At 33.9% G+C, this 13,136-nt stretch overlaps 1 pseudogene; it reads right to left on the bottom strand.

Annotated features, from left to right (window-relative positions):
- LOC114036405 overlaps positions 1 to 12,746 on the bottom strand; it is a 92,589-nt pseudogene extending 79,843 nt beyond the window's left edge.
- Positions 12,747 to 13,136: the final 390 nt, after the last annotated feature.

Genomic DNA, 13,136 nt, shown 5'->3' with positions numbered 1-13,136 from the left:
TAGTAGTAGTAGTAGTAGTAGTAGTAGTAGTAGTAGTAGTAGTAGTACTTACATAATGCCTATTTCATCCCAGGTACTATGCTAAGCACTCTACAAATAATCTCATTTCACCCTCACAACAACTTTGGAAGGTTGGTGCCATTATATAGCTACCCATTTTATAGATAAGGAATCTTAGGCAAACAAATAGAGCTTAAGTGACTTGCCCAAGTTCACACAGCTTGAGGTCGAATTTGAACTGAGGTCTTCCTGACTCCAGATCTAGTACTCTGTTCACTGTGTTACTTAGCCCCAAATGATTAGAGGTAAGGAAAAGGGCTCTAAAGTGGAAAGGAGCCTTAAGACCATCTGGAGAAAGGAAGAGAATAGGAAGAGGTAGTTTGTCAGATCTAGAGCAGAAAAGGAAAATGGAGGCCCATTTAATTGCTACAATTAAAAATTTTATATTGAGTTAACAATGAGAAAAACAATGATACTAATGGATGATTTTATTCTATATTACAGATGCATAGATCTCATTGATGAATTCAAATGTTTTTGTGAAGCTGGATGGACAAGCTCAAGATGTGAGATCAATATAAATGTAGTTTTCTAAATTCATTAATATTTTTTCATATGAAACAGTGGGAAAAGAGTCACTTGGAACTAATTTAAAACCCAATAACAGTGACCTAATGCTTAATTTATTAAATAGAAACTACTTGTTATCAATTTCAAAGTCCTTCACTGATAGTCTCACTATCAAAATTCAGTGAACTTCTTAAAGCCATTCATCAAATAAAAAGAAATATCAAAATTTTAAATATGTCTACCATCTTTTAGAGACAGGTACTACCACACAGAGAGAAAAAGACAGAGAGAGAATGAATTTGTTATTTTTTTGTTGGGAGCTACATTTGGTTGTGTGCTAATTATGAAATAGGAGATGCTGCCATAGAAACCTCATCAATTCTCTTGGATTTTAAGGGAACTTCGAGAATAAATATAATGTATCAGCCACTTTGTTTCTCTCTAATATCAAAAAATAGATGTAACAAAGGCATTAAAATGAAAGAAAAAGGCAATGATGAAGAGTTAATTATGTACTCCAAAGATTTCTTAAAATCAAATTGAATAAGTGTGGAAATGTTTTCTTGTTCTCAACTTCAGTCTGTTGACATTCCATTTAAAATTATTATGAGCCCTAAGCAGATTTTTCTTTGAAGTAATTTAGTTGGTGATATCACCATCACCACCCTACTCCTACTTGAAGAAAAAGAAAAAAAAAGAGTTGGACATTTTTAGCTTAACTGCCAAGAAAACATCAGCAGAGGTCATGTAAAATTCTAAATGGGAACAAATGTTCCAATACAAAAAGACACTTGCTGTGCACTCATTTCATTAATCATATAGAACATGACACAGAAGAACCTGGAAAAAGCTGGCCTTTCTGGTGAGGAGCTAATGGACCGATTAAGTAAGTTCTGCTGACTAGTTCATTCAGATTCAAATTCTCTCTTCCACCTCTACTTTTGACTTCACATGGGTATCATTTATCTGCTAAAGCTACCAAAATATACTCTTAAGAGGAATGAAAAGTTTTGCTGCTGAGGCAAAATCCCCAGGAATTTGGAATATTTGGAAATTCAGGCAATTGAAGTTATATGTCATGTATGAGAATTTAGTAGCTCAAAGCAGTTAATTTTCATGTTACACACTTTTCAACTAAATGATGTTTTTTTTTTAAAATTTTAATGTTTTGAACTCAGTAGCAAGAATGAAAGGAAAGGAGAGTGCAGTTTTCCTCCATAATCACATTTACCTTTGCTCAGTTATCTCAAAGGATATAACTGATATCTCAAAGCAGTAAAGCAAGAATGTATATGAATCTACCTCTATTCCATCTCTTTTTATCCTAAAATAAGCTTTTATAAATTACTTTATTTTGTCTTTATTGAAAGAAATAATCTTAACTTAAATGAGAACAATAAGAGGAGAAGAATAGTTCTTTAAAAGTGAAGCAGAAAGATGCAACACAAAGGATAGTAATCAGGGATTGTATTGAGAAACACATACTATTTTTCAAATAGCAGCCTGGGTTTTAGGGTAGCAGTCAGTGTACGGGCTTCAAATTTCATGTAATTACATGGCATAGGTGGTAGGGAGTTTCCAAATAAGGATAATTGCATACCTTTTTATCCAGTCTCATGTAATTTAAATCAATGTGAACAAAATTGGTATAATTGGTAATTAATAATAGCACATGTGTATATTGCAAAGATTCGCAAAGAACCTTGCTAGTTATTTCCTCAACTGATTCTTACAACAACTCTGTGAAGTAAGAACTAAAGGCATTCTCATATTCCCATTATATGGATGAAGAAACCATGGTACAGAGAGTTTAAACCACTTTTCCAAGAAACAACAATTAAACAGCATCTTAATTCTGGGTCCTGCATGCTTTTCCCTATATAAAATAGTCATTCTACTAAGAAAGAATTAGTCTCAAAGTCTTAAGATTTCCATCTACTTGAGAGAAGAATTGGGATACAAGTCATATGACTACTGGTCTTAGATTTCTTCTTATGGAAATTTAAATTCAGTTCTTTGTGCTTGTACATTTAGTTACTCAAATATTATGTCAGACACTATGCAAGATCCTGAGGATACAGGTATAAAAAATGAAACAATTCCTGTTGTCTAAGATCTTACATTCTGAAGAAGGAAACAAGTACATATAAATATATATGCAGCATAAATATGAAGTAAATAAAAACAAATACATATAAAGTATTTCAGTACAAGCTCATGTTAGAGAGAGGACATAAGCAGTTTAGGAGAATAAAAAGACTATTTAGAAAGTGACGCTTGAGGTGCATCTTATATCTACCTCTATTCTATTCTATTCAAATGGTCCATGCATTCTGTAGTGAAAAAGGTTTTGGGTTTGGAGACAGACGACTTTGGTATAAATTCTCACTCTTCTATTTTAAACCTGTGTAACTTTGGAGGAGTTACTTAATGTCTCTGAGCCTCTGTTTTTTCATCTGTATATTTGGGGGAATGACTAGAAGACTTCTTACGGTTCTTTCCATTTATAAATACTACGATCTTAATAACTTAAGTGAGAAAAATAATTCCCATTTGCCTACATATTTTAACTGATATTATGAAGTAGATATTTGTGATAATAATAAAGATCTACTATTTTCTAATAATGGTAATAACAGAGTATTTTCCTTGCAGTAAGCCTGAGAGATCTGTAGTATAAGCATTATTACATGCTTTTTATGGACAAAAAAAATTCAGAGGATTAGAGAGTTGTATGACTAATTCAAGGTCATGTACATAGGAAAGGACAAAGGCAGGATTTGAATTTAAATCTTTAGCCTAAGAGTTCAGTGTTCTTTCATGATAAAATCCATCAAGTATTTTTTTTAACAATGTAACAAATCCATATGCATTATTGAAATACCAATGTCAAGTTATTACATAATTTATCTCCAAGAAAAAATGAAACAGTGTACTGAATTCAGCTTAAATGCTTGAAAAGTAAATGGTATGATAAAAGGAGTAACCATTTTATATAGTCTGGAATGGTTTCTCTTTAAGAGGACAAGGAGATCATCTTTAGGATTTGCTTGGCATGGGGGACTAGGGCTTCAATTGTTGTTACTGCTTATATTCCCAATGAGGCAAAAGAAAGCCCTAGCATACATTGCTGATTCACAGGAGATTTAGCAGAATCATTTTTCTGGCAGGATATCTTTGTGACCTAGTATATCTGCCATGGTGAATGCAAAGGTAGAGGAGGGCAGGTACAATTTCAGTTAATATTATGTGTCATTTTTAAGCTCAAAAGTAATTTCTTTTTCTGTAGGTTTTTATAGCAGTGCAATTCTAAATTTGAAACCCTGGACTGTCCTGAATTAGAATTGACCTAGAACAAAGGGAGATTGGCAGAAAATTTTGCCCAAATTACATGATTCAGTTTCCTTCCCTTTCTTCATGGTGTTGTTGACTGAACAGGACAGAATGAAAGTGAAGGAAATTTTAGAATTTTCATAGTTTTATCAGAGGTATCATTTTTTTTCCAATTGAAAGGTCAAGTAGAGGCTAAAGGACCCATAAATTAGAATAAAAAATAAAAAGTGTCAAGAAGAATTTCTTCCTCTCTTATTTGCCACCCACAACTCACACTAGAAAAGCATGCATGATTCTAAGTCACACAGACATGAAAGCATGAAGGTAATAATTTCTCTAATGGCAGAGGATTTCATTTGCTCATGTGAAGCCAACAAATCTATAATAAATTCTCTTCACTGATATTCTATCCTACTATTCTCCACCAATAATGTCTACTTACTCCACATTTCACCCTTTTAGTCCTCCAAGGGAATGTAGGTTTCAAAATGTGGTGAATTTATCAAGGGTTGGCTTCCTTGATGGACCAAGAATGACTTTAAGTTTAGTCTTTTCCTTCACTCCTTCTTCCCCAGAATTTGAAGGCTTTTATTTATTTTAGATTATTGAAATAACATTAGTGAGTGGTAGTTTGGAAAGCACTTTATTATATTATATAGAGAAGCAAAGCAAAGTTGTAGAAGTAATGATGAAAACAGAGTGACTTCCTTTTTGATTTAGTGGACCAGGAAGGATCAAGAACTTTAAATGACAGTTTGATTTTCTCTAACAGAAATTGCCTTTGTGTTTCCCATTAAGTCCCCTAATTAATTTAGTTAAAAAAAAAAACCCTTTCTAAACCCAAGAGACAGAACTTTTGGCATTCTGGAATCTATCCACATCTTCCTATGGGATATATAATTCAATTAGTTTATGTAATGCTTCATAATAAATCATTCTATATGTGCCTAGCTGTAGTACTGATAGGAAAACATATTGTTTCATACAACTCCCCATGGAAATTTGCATCTCCATTCTGTAAAAATAACCGCAATACCTGTAGGTAATCTACTAAGTGCCCTTGGTCATCCTCAAGGAATTTACCTTTTCAGCAAAGTTAAAACAAATACGTGAAAAGTATCAGATTTTTAAAAGTCTAAGTCATTTAGCTTAGCCAGTTGGGTAACTGTAACAAAGAATCACATCTGGGCTCTAGGCCTGCTTTGGGTTTCCACACTCAGGGGCAAAATCCATTTCTTATTGAAAATGACACTAATTAAACTCTCTGGTAATTTTGACAAACTATTAATTTACCACTGGCTTTACATGATCAGAATGCTATGGCTTGTACATTAGCCTTGTCAGTATGATTTGTTATTGTTGTGTTAACACTTTGGAAAAAGTCACTAACTGTTTGTAAGCATAAATACCGTCAATTAATGATAGTTCTAGAAAATTATCACTTTTCAGGTTATGATGCAAAAGAGATATTTCATGTTTGTATATGGTAATTAGCATTGTGTATATAATTACTTGAGACAACAGAGTGCAACAGATTCAAATAAGGGTACTTCCACTAAGAAATACTGAGTAGGCAATATTTCTTCTTGAGTTAGCAAAGGGAAAAAAAGTGTATTTGGAACAGAGGTTAAGCTTAAGGTGTTTTTTTTTTTTTTTAAAGTGCTGGTATAAATCTCTATATGAAAAGTACTAAGAAAAAAGAGGTTCATATATTTTTCAGGTGTAGATAAAACTGTAAATAAATTCATTATATTATATTCAAATGACTTTCTTAAATGTTGTGTGATATACACAAATTTTTTAAACATGTCCCATGCATGGTACAGCAGGAAAAAACAACAACCAACAACACCAAAATAAAACACTGGAGTTGGACTCATGAGACCAAGTTCAAATCTTTCCTGTTGATTTCTTCATGCTGTGTTACCTTGGTCAGCCACTTGATATCTCTGATACTAAGTTTTTTTTTTCTTTTCACATGAAAAATGAAGGGATTAGCTTGGATGTCCTTTAAGGTTTCTTTCAACCCTAAATATATGGTTCTTTGATCTTGTTGGAGTAATAGCATATCCATATTAAAGGCAACAAATAGATATGCCAGTTTAGTTAACTAGTCATTATGAAGTGATAAAAGAAGAAACTCACTTTGAGTCTTCATTAGAAGCGGAAATTTCAGAGAGGAGGTAGAATATGAGCTATGCTTTCAAGGATGAATAGGATGATAAGTGCAAATAGTTAAAGGGAATAGATACAAATTCAAATTGTTCAAAAATAGGTATGTTTATGTTTTATAATTAATAATAAATGTTAGTTGGGGATTTGGGAATGTGATTTACAGTACTGGACTTAGAATTGGTTTCAAATCTCACGTGCAACATTAGCTCTGAGAACATAGGCAAATCACTTCAGCTCTATAAGCCTCAGATATCTCATCTGTAGAAGGTGGATAAGGATATAATATATGTAACTTTAAAGTGTTATATAAATAAATGGTGGTGATGGTGATAGAGAACAATGTAGAGGTAGAGGAGAAGAAGAAGAAGCAGATTGTTGTAGCAGAAAAAGAACAGGTCTTGAAGTATTGGTGATCTAGTTTCAAATCTTCCCTCTGACACTGCCAGTGTGATGTTGGACAAGTGATTTAATGATGTTTTATCATTCAGAACTCCAGAAAAAATCTCTAAGATTGTACTTTTTTTTAGAAGCATATTCGATCTGCATTGATAAAGGGAATTTCCTCACTGGGGATTTCATATCAATGAATTCAGAGGTCTGGATTTTTCCCTCCTCCTTCTAAAAATGTTTTTGCTACTTGACACTTACTAACTGTGTGACTCTGGGCAAGTCACTTAACCCCAATTGCCTCACCAGAAAGCAAAAAAAAATAGTTCTTTAAAAAAAAAAACAAAACATTGTTGCTATTGTTCAGTTATGTCCGACTCTTTATGACTCCATTTGGGGTTTTCTTTGCAAAGATACTGGAATGGTTTGACATTTCCTTCTCTAGGTCATTTTACAGGTGAGAAAACTGTAGCAAACAAGGTTAAGTGACTTTCCCAGGGTCACATAGCTAGTAAGTCTTATTTGAACTCAGGTCCTTCTGACTCCAGGCCTGGAGTTCTAACTACTGTCCCATGTAACTGATTTTGGAGTGATGGGGCATCAGAGTGAAAGGGTGAGGTGGGGATCTAAAAATTGAGATTGGGACTTACTCTGCAACTTATAGTATTTAGGTCATTGCTTGAGGTGCTGAGAGTTTAAATGACTTATCCAGATTTTCAAAGCCAGTATATATCAGGGTAGGAACTGAACAGAGCTATGTTGTGCATAGGGGGAATTTAACAAATGCTCATTAAATTGTGTTCTGAGTAACTTTACATGCTTAATACAGCTACACTTGGTCCTTTATATGATACAATTCTTTGGGCACTTGCAGGTATGAATATGTTTTCTATGAAAATTTTAAACTTCTGGGTAATCTTACTGGCTAACATTTCCAGACTGTGTTACAAATTATGGCAAATTCCTTTCTATAATGGATTCTCTCTAGTAAATGTAAATTATGGAGAGGTTCCAGTAATTCACTTTAACTTTCATTGATTTGAAAGTACTGCTAAATTTTAGGTATTTTAATTACTTCTTTAGGAAATGATTAGGGAATTACATATTTTCTCCTTTGTTATATACACATATGTACATATGTAAATGTATATGTGCATAGAATTATCAATAGTTGTATATATTTCCATAAACATGTAACTCTGTACATACAAAATAAATATGCTCATAAACAGCTTATCCCAAAATTCTTAGTGGAATTTTATTATCAATGACAAGAAAAAAAGGCAGGGAAGCTTTCCACCTAGATATCCTATCAACACCTCAATCTTAGCATTTATAAAATTAAATCTAACTTCTCTGTTTCTGTTATGGCCCCACCATCCACCAAAACAAACAGAATAGATACCTTAGAATTATATTTCTTCTTTCCCTTTACCCTTACCACACATACACACACCCACACCCACATACACACACTTAATCACTTACCAAGACCTTTAAATTCTTCCTATATTAGGTTCACCAGTTAGGTAGTGCAGTGGATGGAACACTGGGCCTTGAGTCAGGAAGACAAGTTCAAATTTGGCCTTAGACACTTACTATAACTGTGACCCTGGTCAAGTCACTTAACTTTTGCCTGTTTCCTCATCTGTAAAATGGGGATTATAATAGCACTTCCCTCCTAGGGTTGTTATGAAGATCAAATGAGACAACATTTGTAAAGCACTTAGCCCAGTGTCTGGAACAAAGTAAATGCTGTATAAATGTTAGTTATTATGATTATTGCATCCCAAGCAATATTCCTGTTCTTGTTGCCCCAGTTAAGGCTCTCATTTCTACAATTTTAGGATCTAGCAATAATATCACAACTGGAATCCAGTGTCCAATGTCATGGAAATCATAAATTTAGAGGTGAAAAGGATCTTAAAGGTCAGCAGGCCAAGCCCACTTCAGACTATACATCCTCTAAAGATTAAAAACAAAAACAAAAAGTAGCCTTAGTAGCTTAGCATAGTCCTGACAACTATGAAATGCTCACTGATTGATTGATCACATGATTTGCCCAAATGGCAGAGTTGAGATTCAAACCCAGGTTCCTGGACTCCAAATATAGTACTGTTTCTTTGTTGTTGTTATTGTTTTTCCTGTAGTTCATCTTACATGATGCTCAAAGATTTATTAAATAAAGTCTCAAACTCTAATACCAAAGTCTGTCCTTGGGATACCTTTTCAATCATAGCATCATACTTTTCCTTTTCTTATATCCAATACTTCAACCATACAGGATTCAAAATATCCTACACCATTTTTTCATACTTCTGTTCCCCTCTCTCCCCACTACTTTTCTCTATGCTTGGAATGTCTTCCATCCCTGGCCTGGCTGAAATCCTTATGATCTTCTAGAGCCCTGATAAAATGTTCTCTCTTACACACAGTTTTCTATGATCCTTGCTCCCCACTACACCTCATGCAAATGTTTATTCCTCCTTTGAAATCTCATTGCTGTGAATGTCCTACGTACTTATCATATTCTGCTGACTGCTATATTTATCTGCATATATTCCCTTTTAAATCTTCTTTCAGCCAGGGCTCTTTTATATTATGTCTTTGTCCGTTTAATCCCTAGTATAACTCCTTGCTTGTAGTTAAGTTTTCAATCAATATTTGATGAATGAACAATTGAGTAATATGATCAATTCTTGATTTATTCTTTTAGGACTGTCTCTCAGCTCATTGTATGAATGGTGGCTCTAGTAAAGATTTGGTCAATGGATTTCTGTGTCTTTGCCCAAGTGGATTCACTGGTGAATACTGTGAAGAAGACATTGATGTTTGTGGGGTTTCTGCAATGAACTTAGCCCACTGTTTTAATGGAGGAATATGTGTTGATGGACCTGGACCAACGTTCTCTTGCAGGTCAGTTGGTTTGTTTATCACTGAAATGGGAAATGTGTTCAATAATAGTAAAAAAAATTCTTTAAAAGTAGAGTTGTGGAATCTGTAGTACTACAAGAATCTCAGAAAAAAATATATATATATGCATATGGTATAGTTTTTTTTGTAAAATAAAGTAGGACTAGAAATCTGAATATATTATTATACTCTGCATGGAGAATGAAAGTCATTCATACTAAGAGAATAAATGCTATTTTCATGCTTGATTGAGCTATCCATTATCTCTATGGGCAAATCTATGTACATTTTAACATGGCTTGCTGATTGGTTCAACTGGAAAAATGTTAATTGATATATTTTCATGCATAATCTACTTGACTGTGTGTCTAAGCCTTTCTTTGTCCAACAAGCAGTTTATGTTTCCTTTTCCTGCCTAGTAGTCCAGCCCTTTTACCCTGTCCCTTCTCTAGACCCTTAATATATCTGGATCCTCTTTGCCCATGAGTTTCCAGGCTATGCACTGTCAATTTCCTAGCTTATGGGCATCTGTCTTCCTGCCTGTTACCTCTGAAGCAGAAAATCATTGGGAGATACTTGAGCAGGTTCCTTACTTAAGAAGCAGGGCTCCTGAACTGTTCCGATCCTGGAGTTTCTGAAATGCTCTACTGAATGGCAGGAAGAGAAGGGTAAATAGGAGTCCCAGGAAAAGCCTAACGTGATGACATCCCAAATCTGGGCAGCAGCCTCTTGGAAGGCCTTTGTTGACTCTCTTAGGTGCCCTACTTTGGAAAAATAAATGCTTCCCAAGTACCTTTCCCTTATCACTCCAGCCTCTCTATCTATGCTACCTTGAGTGTTTCCAGGCAAGCTGGTGACTTTCACTTAATGCAATAAATGAAAAAGGGGCCTATTGTTTTCAGCTTTGACTGGCTAATCTGATTCTACTGCAAAAGCCTTTTAGTCTTAGTAGTAAACCCCAACAATCTGGTTCTTTGATTATTAGTTTCAATTATGAAGATGGTCAAAATGAATGAATTAGTAGTTCCCCAGACCAATTCTCTTACTGTCCACGGACAAGGCCTCAGAAAAAGGTTGAAAAGATTGTTTCATAAACAGAAATTATAAGTCAGTCCTTTTCAACCAAGTAAACAAGACAGTGCTCCTTACTTCATGAATTGAATATTTAAAAAAAAAGTCAGTGGAAAATTTATTTGCTCAGAAGTATTTATGTATTAAATGAAAAAAATGTGTTAAAATTATAGTAAGGATATGAATTAAACTGGGAAATGCATGAGGTTATAGAGAAAAATAAAACCACTATACTTAATAAAAATGTATTATACCTACATATGTGTAGAATGATCCTTATGAACTACCTCAGTGTGTTATCCCTTAAAATCCTCAGTTTTAAAAAATATTATTAGCAGTTCACCAATGACTTATGGAAAAGTGAAAGGAAACTTCAAAATCCTAAGCTCTTAAAAAAAAAAACTTTCTGTGCACATGAGGCAGTGCATATAGCTTTAGTGATTCAGATAAAATGGCCTTATAAAATATAGCAATTTTATTTTTAATAATACTGATCTTAGGACAATGAATAATCATCATTGATGGGCCAATTCCTCTGGAAAGGAGAGCTTTGCAGACTACAGATAAATTATAATTACTTATCAAAGCCTATTCATTCTTGAAGACACATTTTTATGCCTTTCAAGGTGCATTTAAAAACATTTGCTTTAGAAAATAGTTTCATGGTTTTATTCATAGCTGGAAATGCAAATTGTTTTATCTATTGATTTAAAATGAATAAGGATATATAAAATATGTCAGAAACAGATCTTCATATTTAGTAGTAACACTCCAAAAGCTATAGAGCATCTGTTTGTTTGCTTTTTTACTTTATAGCCCGAAGCAAAGCTTAGAGACATTAATTGCTTTGTTAAGTATAATAGCTGCTTTTCAGAAGTCTATAACAATTATTAACCACATGCAACAGTTTAATAGCATTTTAATGCGTGTAAGTTTTATTAAACTATAAAAAACTGTGTTGAAGTTATAGTCAAGATCTGAATTAAACTTCTAAGTACATTAGACTATGGAGAAAAGTAAAAACTTGATATTTAATATTCAGCTGGTAAGTGGAATATGTAGAGTACTCATGATGGGCTGTATCAGGAGATATCCTGGGTCTCCCCTCAGTAGCTGTCTTTCAGCTAAGACACATCAACCTTTTATTGTATACACTATAATGGGAATGTGTGTGTGTGTGTGGTTTTTGTTGTTGTTGTTTTTCTGATAGGAGCTGGATGAGATGGCCCCTGACTTCCATCTCTACTGACTTGAAAATTCTTTGTGTGATATAATTTATGTAATTCAATGAAAAAAAAAAACATTTATTTCCTTCTAAGTGGAGAAATCTATGTACATTTTAAGGATACAAAGATGAAAAGTGACACATTATTTGACTTTAAGGAGTTTACAATCTAATGGAAACCATGACATGTAGGGATAAGTACAATATCATAACAAACAGAATGTGATAGGAGTATTGAAGTCTACACTACTCAGCCAGGGTATTAAAGTCTGTCCTAGTATACTACTCCAACCAGGCCTATCCTAATTGTTTAATTTTCCTTACTCCAAAAATATTTTGACTAATTGGCACCAGCTCTAAGTAAAATTGAGATGTGATTGAAGTTTATCTGTAGTGGTCTTCTACTTCTCTGTTGTCACCCCTTTTTCTAATCAAAAGTAATGTCCTTGAGGTCAGGGACTGTTTGTTTTTTGTCTTTGGAATTCTATTGCTTAACAGTTTTTAGCACAAAGTTGGCAATCAATAATTGATGATCAATCAATAATGATTGATCTCTGATAAATGTTAGTTAATTCCCCTTACTCCAGAAATATATCTTCTTCCCCTCTTCCTCATTTATTTTCATTCAGTCATAATCTCACATCATTTTATTGCTGTGACTTTACCCAATTGTCTTGTGAAAAGTGATTTGATCATTTATATTAACAAATGAATTAAGGTAAATGAATGATGGCAAATTAATGTCTATCCCCTCTGAGGGTATTTACTCATCTAAGGAGACATCTGTGGAGCAATTTCACTGCACCACCTAGCTGACGCTGCAAAGTCTATATTTCTAATGATCGTATTTCATGCAGTGTGATTGCAAACATGTATTTAGGAATGGAATGGAACCACTAATTCTCTCTTCCCCCCAACTGTTAGGTTATTTTTTTTTTCCCCTATCAGATGGCAAAGCTGTTTACATGGACATAATTGACCCAAGGATCATGACTCATACTGCACCTGCATTGATGAAACTTCCTGGGTAGTCTCTGTCCATATTTTTCTGGCTTCCTGGAATATACAACATGGACCGCTTTGATAGAGTCAGGGTCTTTTAGACCCACATTAGTTATTCTACCCTATTCTTCTGATCAGGCACATTTCAACACTTATTTTCTATATAATAAGATGACTGTATCCACTGCAACTAACTACAGGTATATCTAAATTGAATATCCTATCTATGCTATGGCTAAATACACATCCTTTTTTAGATGTCCAATAATCTACAATTCCTCATCCCAACATAAAAACTTAACTCACAGGATACTGTCCCAAGCCATTTATCCCTCTCCTAAATGAAAGCCTTTTCTTATCATGTAATTAACCACTGACTGCATAATAATAATAATAATAATAAATATTTATATAGCACTTACTCTGTGCCAGGTAATATGCCAAGCACTTTTCAGTTATT

This window comes from Vombatus ursinus, unplaced genomic scaffold, assembly GCF_900497805.2.
Source record: "Vombatus ursinus unplaced genomic scaffold, bare-nosed wombat genome assembly UNPS02009835.1, whole genome shotgun sequence".
In the NCBI taxonomy this organism is placed as follows: Eukaryota; Metazoa; Chordata; class Mammalia; order Diprotodontia; family Vombatidae; genus Vombatus; species Vombatus ursinus.
Note: the sequence above shows the minus strand (reverse complement) of the source record. Positions and strands in the feature narration are given on the sequence as shown.